Source organism: Dipodomys ordii, unplaced genomic scaffold (genome assembly GCF_000151885.1).
Source record: "Dipodomys ordii isolate 6190 unplaced genomic scaffold, Dord_2.0 Scaffold60, whole genome shotgun sequence".
Classification (NCBI taxonomy): Eukaryota; Metazoa; Chordata; class Mammalia; order Rodentia; family Heteromyidae; genus Dipodomys; species Dipodomys ordii.
Genome location: NW_012267276.1, coordinates 160678 through 168758, shown reverse-complemented (window position 1 = coordinate 168758; position 8081 = coordinate 160678).

The window sequence follows — 8081 nt, the reverse complement described above, 5'->3', positions numbered from 1 at the left end:
ATGGGATATACCACAAAGGCAATTTTAAGAGGAAAATGTGTAGCCATAGTGACTTCGTCAAAAGAACAGAGATGGGCTGGGAATGTGGCTTAATGGTAGAGTGCTTGCCTAACATACATGAAACCCTGGGTTCAATTCCTCAGTACCACATAAACAAAGAGCCAGAAGTGGCGCTGTCGCTCAAGTGGTAGAGTGCTAGCCTTGAGCAAAAGAAACTCAGCCATAGTGCCCAGGCCCTGAGTTAAGGCCCCAGAACTGGCAAAAGAAAAAAGAAAAGAACAATGCCTAATGATACACCACAAACATTTAGAAAAACAGGAACAAACTAAACTCAAAATTAACACAGAAAGAAATAGTAAAGATTAAGGCAGACTAATTAGGGTAACTAAAAAGATTACAAAGAATTAATGGAACAAGTTGGTTCTTTGAAAAAAAATAAGATTGATTGATAAACTGCTAGCTAATTTGATCCCCTCCCTCCAAAAAGAAGAGACTCAAGAAAATTTGAGGTGAAAAAGGAACACCATGATAAGTACCAGTAAAATGCAGGTAGTCATGAGGGAATACTTTGAAATCCTATACTTAAACTGGTAAGTCTAGGGGGGGAAAAGGGATAAATTTCTTTGTTCTTTTTTTCTGATCATGGGGCTTGAACTCTGGACCTGAGCACTGTCCCTCAGCTCTTCAGCACAAGGTTAGTGCTCTACCACCTGAGACACAGAGTCACTTTTGGTTTTCTGGTGATACTGGAGATAAAAGTCTCATGGACTTTACCTGCCCAGGCTGGCTTTGAACCATGACCCTCAGATCTCAGCCTCCTGAGTAGCTAGGACTACAGGCTTGAGCCAATAGTGCCTAGCAAGGGATAAATTTCTAGTACAGTTTTCTACCAAAGTTGAACCAAGAGAATATAAACCACCTAAATAGATCTATACAAGCAGTGATTAGATGGTTTTACTGAAGAATTCTATTAGACCTTTAACCAGGCTTGGGAATTCAGCTTACTTGCCTGGCAAGTGCAAGGCCCAAGGTCTGAGCTCCGTCCTCAACTCTGCAAAAAAAAAAAAAAAAAGCAACTAAGGAAGAGATAACATTAGTACTGCTCAAATTCTGTGAAACTCATTCTATGAAGTCAGTATCATACTCATTCCAAACTAGACAAAGACAACAGAAAGAATTTTAAATGAATTATTCTCATGCAAAAATTCTCAATGAAATTCTTACAATTCAAATTTAGCAACACATAAAGATCATACAACATGACCAAGTTGGTTTAATCCCAGGTATGCAAGCATGGTTCAACCTACACAAGTCAATAAATATAGTATATTGCATAAACAGGACAAAAATGTTAGGCAGTTGGCCTGGTCTGGTGGCTCACACATGTAATCCTAGCTACTCAGGAGGCTGAGATCTAAGGCTCGCATTTCAGAGCCAGCCCAGGCAGGAAAAGCAGAATGGCACTGTGGCTCAAGTGGTAGAGTGCTAAGGACAACACCTAGGCTGAGTTCAAGCCCCACAACTGGAAAAAAAAAAAAGGTATGCAATCATCTTGATGCAGAAAAAGCCATTGAAAAATTCAGCAACCTTTAATGATAAGAACTCTGAAGAACCTAGAGTACAAGGAATGTATGTAAAATTAATAAAGGACACACATACATGTAAAACAAACAAGTCTGGGTGCTGGTGGCTCACACCTGTAATCCTAGCTACTCAGGAGGCTGAGATGTGAAGATCTCAGTTCAAAGCAGTCCAGGCAGAAAAGTTTGTGAGACTCTTACCTCCAATAAACTACCCAGAAACACCTGAAAATGGTGCTGTGGCTCAATTGGTACAGCACTAGCCTTGAGCACAAAGAAGCTCAGGGACAGTGCCCAGGTGCTGAGTTCAAGCTCCAGGATCAGCAAGAAATCCTCCCCCAAAAACAAAAAACAAAAATCCCAAACCTATAGCCAACATTATTTTAAATTTGGAAAAACAAATTATTTCCCTTAAAATCAGGAATGAGACAAAGATGGCCATCCCCACTCTTATTCAGTGTGTCACTAGACTTTCTAACCAGAGCAATTAGAAAGGAAAAGGAAAGAAAAGAGATTCCTATAGAGAAGGAAGAAATAAAATTGTCTCTATTGCAGATTATGTGATCCAATACTTAACAGGCACTACAGATGCCACCAATTTTTTTAGAATTAATAAATACCTTTGGAAATGTACCAAATCAATACATGAAAATCAGCAGCTTTAAGGGGCAACATTGTCCAAAGAGAAATGTACTCTTCACCTGACTCATGTAACTGTGATCTCTGAATATCACCTTTATAATAACAATAAAAAATTTAAAAGCAGCAGCCTTTCTATATGCCAACAATTAACAGTCTTAGAATGAAACTCAGAAAATAATCCCATTTCACAATAGCCTCAAAAAAATACTTAGGTAGTAACCAAAGTGAAAGACCTCTACAAGGAAAACTTAAAACACTGAAAAAAAAATAAGACAACAGGGCTGGGAAGGTGGCTCAGAGGTAGAGCACTTGCCTTGCATGTATGAGGCCCTGGGTTCAATTCCTCAGCACCACATAAGCAAAAAAAGAAAAAGCCAGAAGTGGCTCGGTGGTTTAAGTGGTAGAGCATTCGCCTTGAGCTGAAGAGCTGAGGTACAGTGCCCAGGCCCAGAGTTCAGGCCCACGACTGAACCCCCCCCCCCAAAAAAAAGATGGATAGCTCTCTCATGCTCATGGATCAGTAGAATTAATATTGTAAAAATGGCTATACTGCCAAAAGTAACCTACAGATCACAATGTAATGCTACAGATACAATGTAATGAAAAAGAAAAAAAGCCACACAGTTACAGGTAGCTAATGTTTGACAAAGGCTCCCAAAACATCCAGGAGAAATGATAGTCTTTTTAACAAATAGTGCTGGGAAAAATGGTTATCCACTTGAAGGAGATGGAAGCAAACTCACTCTGTGCAAAACTCCAAATGGATCAAGGAACTCTAAGTAAGACCTGATACTCTTTTAATATATATATTTTTTATTGTAAAGATACTGTACAGAGGGGTCACAGTTGCATGAGTAAGGTAATGAGTACATTTTCTATGGAGCATTGTTACCCCCTACCACCTCCATTACTCCTCCCTCCCCACCAAGACCTGATACTTTAAACCTATTCCAAGAAAAGGTAGGAAAAACCCTGGAAGTTATAGTAAAGCACAGGTAGATATTTTCTGAATAGGACTCCAGTTGCCCAAATTAAAGAATTTCTGCACAGCAAGGAAACAATCACCAGAACCAAAAGAAAGCCTGTATAATGGGAGACAATCATTACTTGCTTATATACAGCAGATAAAGGGGTAATATAAAAAATATACAGAGAACTAAAAAGAAAGCTAAATAGCAAGAGGAGAAATGATCCAATTAATAAATTGATAAGCAAACTGGACAGTTCTTACAAGAACTACAAATGGCTAAAAGATACATAAACCATGCCTCACACCTTTAGTCATGAAGAAAATGCAATTCAGGGCTGGGAAGGTGGCTCAGTGGTAGAGTGCTTGCCTTGCATGCATGAGGCCGTGGGTTCAATTTCTCAGCACCACATAAGCAAAAAGAAAAAAAGCTGGAAGTGGCGCTGTGGCTCAAGTGTTAGAGCACTAGCCTTGAGCTGAAGAGCTGAGGGACAGTGCCCAGGCCCAGAGTTCAGGCCCCATGGCCGGACCCAAAAAAAAAAAAAAAAGAAAATGCAATTCAGAATCACATTAAGATTCCATCTCACCTCAGTCAGAATGGCAGCCATCAAGAAAACAAAGGATACAAGGTAGGAAAGTAAACACGAAGCCACTATGGAAAGGAATATGGAGGTTCCTCAAAAGAATAAACATCAACCTTTCTTATGACCCTGCCATACCACTAATTGGTCATGTATGCAAAGGAAAGTAAAACAACATATCGAAAACACATCTGCATATCTATGTTTACTGAAATACTATTCATGATAGTCAAATGATGGAATCATCTGAGATGCCCAAAAGCATGTGTATAACAAAAAAATCTCTCACTCCCCCACCACACACATTATGGAATATTACACAGCTATAAGTAAAAATGACACCTGTCATTTTCAGGAAAATGAGTAGAATTGGAGAAGATCATATTGAGGAAGACAAAACAAGCTAAAAAAACAAGATCCTGTTATGTTTTTACTCATGTGGAAACTAGACTTAAAAGGCATATTCATGGACATGAAAATCTGTGTATATGACCATGTAAATAATCATATATTTGAGTTAGTACAGAACAAGTATCTAATTAGGGCTACTTAGAAGAAGAAGGAAAAAAGATGGTGAATAATTTTGAAATACATAGCAACTATATATGAACATAGCATAAAGAACCTCAGTGAAAGCTGTTGAGCAATAGAGGACTGGTAGCAGGGAGAAACAGGTTTTGTTGGAATAACAGAATGAAAGAATGAATATAGTAAAGTAGATTGTTTGCAGCTATGAAAATAGAACGGTGAAACCTGCTGAAATTTGGGGAAAGGGGTAAAGGAGAGTACTAGAATGGGTGAGACTGATTAGAATATATTTTAACTGTATAGAAATGTAGCAGTGATATTCCCCCCTCCACTGTATAACTAATAATTTATTTAAAGGAAAAAGTGAGTCTGAATGGGCATAAGTATTCTGAAAATAGTTTTCTGATCCATCCCCTTGGCAGAACATTTCAAATTATTCTCAGTGCAGCTGAAGGTGGAATGAAATGAAGAACCATGCTGCTAGTAGATGAAATTAATACATTTCCATTTGCAATTCTAGCAGTTCTTTAAAATGGTCCAATAGTTAAATAAACAGACATTTGGCACAGTTAATTAGGATTTCAGTGTTTAATAGTAAGATCCTATTTATATAAATTATGATGTTTCATTACATAATTTAAAATATATTAAATAGTACTCATGGAGAAATAATGTCATATATGAAAAGGGCAAGCTACAAAATGGAATGGATGGATGATGTGATGTAGCTCAGTGGTATAGCATTTGAGCATATGCTCAAAGCTCTGGTTCAATCACCAGCACCAAAAAAAAAAAAAAAAGGAATGATACCAAGTAAGGAAATATACTCATCCTTGTGGTATGGGAGAAATGCATAGATTTTTTTCAGTACAACTTAGAATTTCAAAACCTCAACTTGTATTTCAAATTTTGATGCAAATTGGTAATGACACTCTGGATAATGTTTTTACTTCTCCTTTTTAAAATACAAATGTTATTTATAAATCAGAAACATTGTTTTAAAAAGTATTAGAGCCTGGCGCTGGTGGCTCACGCCTGTAATCCTAGCTACTCAGAAGGCTGAGATCTGAGGATCACGGTTCAAAGCCAGCCCGGGCAGGAGAGACCGTGAGACTCCTATCTCCAATGAACCACCAGAAAACCGGAAGTGGTGCTGTAGCTCAAGTGGTAGAGCGCTAGCCTTGAGCTGAAGAGCTGAGGGACAGCGCCCAGGCCCAGAGTTCAAGCCCTACGACCACCACCAACAACAAAAAATATTAGAAATGGGCTGGGCGTTGATGGCTCACATGTATAATCCTAGCTACTCAGGGGACTGAGATTTGAAGATTGCAGTTCAAAGCTAGCCTAGGCAGGAAAGTCCATAAGACTCTTATCTCCTATAAACTACAAAAAACGGAAGTGGCTCTGTGGCTCAAGTGGTAATGTGCTGTCCTTGAGCACAAAAGAGGCTAAGAAACAGCATCCAGGCCCTTCAAGCACCAAGATGGGAAAAGAAAGTATTAGAGATGGAAAAGTACCCCTTCTCTTCAAGGTCACATTTATATTTACCTGCAGCTCTATATAAATTGGAGCATAGGATTTTATACCAAAATTCAACTGGTGTGCATTAATTATTCATAGTACAATTGTCTACATTGGCGAGTTTGGGCACAAGTGTGACTACAAAATGGGAGACTCCAGCTTTAGATTAGAATTGTAAGGAGCTCCCAATGGACCCCAAGCTCAGAATCACTTGGTCATTACTATTGTACACTTTTAAGTTTTCTTTCTTTCTTTCTTTCTTTCTTTCTTTCTTTCTTTCTTTCTTTCTTTCTTTCTTTCTTTCTTTCTTTCTTTCTTTCTTCCTTTCTTTCTTTCTTCCTTCCTTCCTTCCTTTCTTCCTTCCTTCCTTCCTTTCGTTCGTTCGTTCTTTCTTTCTTTTCTTTCTTTCTTTCGTTCCAGTAGTAGGATTGAACTCAGGACCTCACACTTGCTACACGGCCACACTGCCTTGAGCAATTCATGCCCCATATGGTTATGTACTTGAAATGATCAATAGAGAGTCTGGGCTACATAGGAGAAAGAAAAAAAAAAGAGCTTTCAAACTGAGTATGTCATGTAACCAACGGTAATGACCTCTGCCTAGGAAAGCGTCACCTCTAGCAGCTAACTGCAATACAAAACGTTACCACAAGGCGGTGTGGAAGGCTTAATAAATACTTGTGAATTGGACTATTTAAATCTTTTCCCAACTATTAAATATAATTTAGGCAGATAACCTTTTTCTAACTATATTAATGGGCTATCAAGAAAAGGTAATTCTGGAGGGGAAAACTTGAAGAGAGCAAAAGGGGTAACATTGTCCAAAAAGAAATGTACTCATTACTTGACTTATGAAACAATAACCTCTCTTTACATCATCTTACTAAAAAAATGCTTAAAGAAGAAAGGAGGGGTCGTTTTGAATGTATAAAGATCAGCTAAGTCCAGGAGCACTTTAACTGATAGTTATTTTGTAAAATATGATCTAGTAATTCGTCATAGGAGTTAATAGAAGGGTAAGCTATTGGCATAATGAATGCCTGTAATGCAAGCATCGAGGAGGCTGAGGCAGGGAGATTATGAGTTTGAGGCTAGCCTGGGCTACAATAATGAGACATTACCTAAAAACAAACAAGAAAAAAAACCAAGCACAGTGATTCAAACTATAATTCTAGCTATTGAGCAGGATCACAAGACCTATCTTAACAGAAAATATCAGGCATGGTAGTGTATATTTGTCATCCCAGCTATGGTAAGAACTGTAAATAGGAGAGTCACTACCTAAGCTGATTTGGGCAAAAAGCCAGACTCTCATCTCAAATGTAACAAGGGCAAAAAGGGCTGCAGACATAGCTTAACTGGCTATCAATTGCAAAGCCCTGAGTTCAGACCCCAGTAGTGCACAAAAAGGGGACCTTCTAAGATGAAACCATGTTGATAGTCAAAATCTACTTTAATAAAAAATTTATATCCTCTAGTTTACTAATGTACACTAGTAGCTCATCATATATGTGCAATACTCATGTGCTTCGTAAAAACTGAATCTTACTAGACTATGGTATTCTTTTCCTAGTTTAGGAGAACTGAGCTTAGGGTTGAAGAGGTCAGCAGGAAATCACTTTTTTGTTTCACATTTCATAAAGTTATTTAGGGACGAGCTGAGTGCCAGTGGCTCACACCTACAGCTACTCAGGAGGCTGAGATCTGAGGATCACTGTTAGAAGCTAGCCCAGGCAAAAGTCTGTGAACCAGTGAATCATCACACCTATCTTGAGATGAAATTTTGTGAACTTGTCCAAGCTGATCTTGAACCATGTTCTCAGAACCAAACTGTTCTGTTTCTTGAACAAGCATGAGCCACTACACACAGATTTTTTTTTTCTGGATATCCTAGTCTGGTGTGAAACTTGCTATTGTAACCCAGGCTGGCCTGAAACTCACACCTTCCTGGCTCCACCTCTTAAATGCTGGGCCTTTACTATTTTTTAAGGGACTTAGCTAGGCAGTGAGGAAACTGCATTCTGGTGAAGAAGTGATGCTGAAATAAATGCAAACTTAGATGACTACAATGGGATAGAATATAGCCCTGATAAAAGTGACGGCTGACAACTGTGGAAAGTGAAATGCGTAAGGATGCATTTGAATCAACTAGTTGCATTTACCTGCTAATCTGAATAAATTGAGTAATGTAGAAAAAAAGAAATTGATGGTTCTATAAGCTCTGTCCTTAGAAGAGAGAGATAAAAGTATGCCTTGGATGCA